Source organism: Artemia sp. Qi Xiang Cuo, chromosome 5 (assembly GCF_049724085.1).
Source record: "Artemia sp. Qi Xiang Cuo chromosome 5, ASM4972408v1, whole genome shotgun sequence".
Lineage (NCBI taxonomy): Eukaryota > Metazoa > Arthropoda > Branchiopoda > Anostraca > Artemiidae > Artemia > Artemia sp. Qi Xiang Cuo.
Window position 1 is genome coordinate 29,914,179 of NC_142798.1, and position 1,792 is coordinate 29,915,970.

A 1,792-nucleotide genomic window follows, 5' to 3' on the forward strand; every position below is an offset into this window, starting at 1 on the left:
TTGTGTGCAAAGTAAACGGCATCCCACTCTACAATCTATCTTTTGATAAAATCACGTTTAGGATTCTTTCCAATCATAGCGGGGTAAGTATTCTCCCACTGATCACATTTATCATTGTGACAATTGGAGCACAGGTGCCCTCTAGGGTGAGAATCACACACCTCCTCAAGACATGAATTACATCCTTTAATTTGTACTGCATAGCCTCTATGTAATTTACATTGATTACATACTTTACACTTTTCACTATACCCATCAATAATTGTACAAGTCTCACATTTATTCCAACTGCCAAGAGTGTACATGCACATTTTACAGATATAGAAAATTTTTCGGTGTCCGATTTCAACTCACTCACAGATAACACGAAACTGATCGTCCTCGCTCGATAAATTCATTGTGAGGGACAGGAGAGAGGAGTAGCTCTGTGACGTTACCTCCTTCGAATGATGGGGGAGCCATCTACATTGAATCCATTGGCAATGTTTTCAAAAGTATATTCACAATATGATTCTGCTTTGTTCCAATTAATATATCAATAATTTGGGTATATGCATTTGAATCAAATTTTAAAAGTTCAATACACTAGTCCATTGGGTAAGACTCCCTCCTTATTATATTTTCAATTGGTAATTTACATTAGAATATCATGAGTGTAAGATATAAATCGAGAAAATCATCATCCAAAATAAAATGTTTTTCCATAAACACTAGATTTGATCTAATTCTCTCTTTCTCAAATTTATTCATTTTTCAGTCCTTTCACTCCAACTGCTGATTCTAGACTGACCCTGATTCGTTAGCCTAACCTGACCAGAAAAGAAAGGGAACATTTTCGCTTTCTAAACAATTTTATTGAATAATTACAACAACAACCACAATAATACAGAGCATGTACAATCAGCGATACTGTTTATTGTCTTCAATATGTTTCACCAATGCACTTAAAGCACATTGAAGTCTATTCACGTGTGCTATATCAACTTTAGCGGCGAAACATAATTGATCCTTCATTTTAAATTTGCTCAAGGATATCACATATCTTGAATATACTGCATCCCATTCCAGACAAAGCCTTGATCCTTTCGTAATTTCCACTACAATGTTTGGTGCTCTTGTACTATTATCAGCAACTCCACTATCAACTTTTAAGAGTTTAAACATTCCACTCGTCAACACACACACAAAAATATATCCAAATGAGTAAAGTCAAACTGTTCTTCTTCTTCTTCTCACTCCCTTGAATTCTAATCACAGACTAATAAAACTAGATCAAAAAACCCGTTCCTTATATTCCCACCGCTACTAATATGTAAGCAGGCCTCTGAGTGGTTGAGAAGGAAGATGTAACCGACTCGCTGATTGGCTGAGAAGGAAACACGTGATCTAACTGTTTCCGGGAAAGTCATAACATTTGGCAAATTCCTGTTTTTTCATTCTCAGTGAGAAAACCATAAAACAAACATGAATTGCTGTTGACATCCATAGATGTGACAAACTCCCGGTTTTTAAAATTCTCACTGACAAAAACCATTAAACATCCATGAAAACAGACATAAATGTGAGAAAATTCATGTTTTTCAAATTCTCACTGACAAAAACAATAAAACATCCATAATTTGATGTTAACATCCGAGAAAAACATCAAATAAATTGAACAGAACACATATCCATCCATGAAAACAACCATAAATGCGACAAAATTCATGTTTTTCCAAGTGAGAAAATTTCTGTTTTTTCATTCTCACTGAGAAAAACATACTCCACGTGGTACTGTTCGGAGTAGCAACCC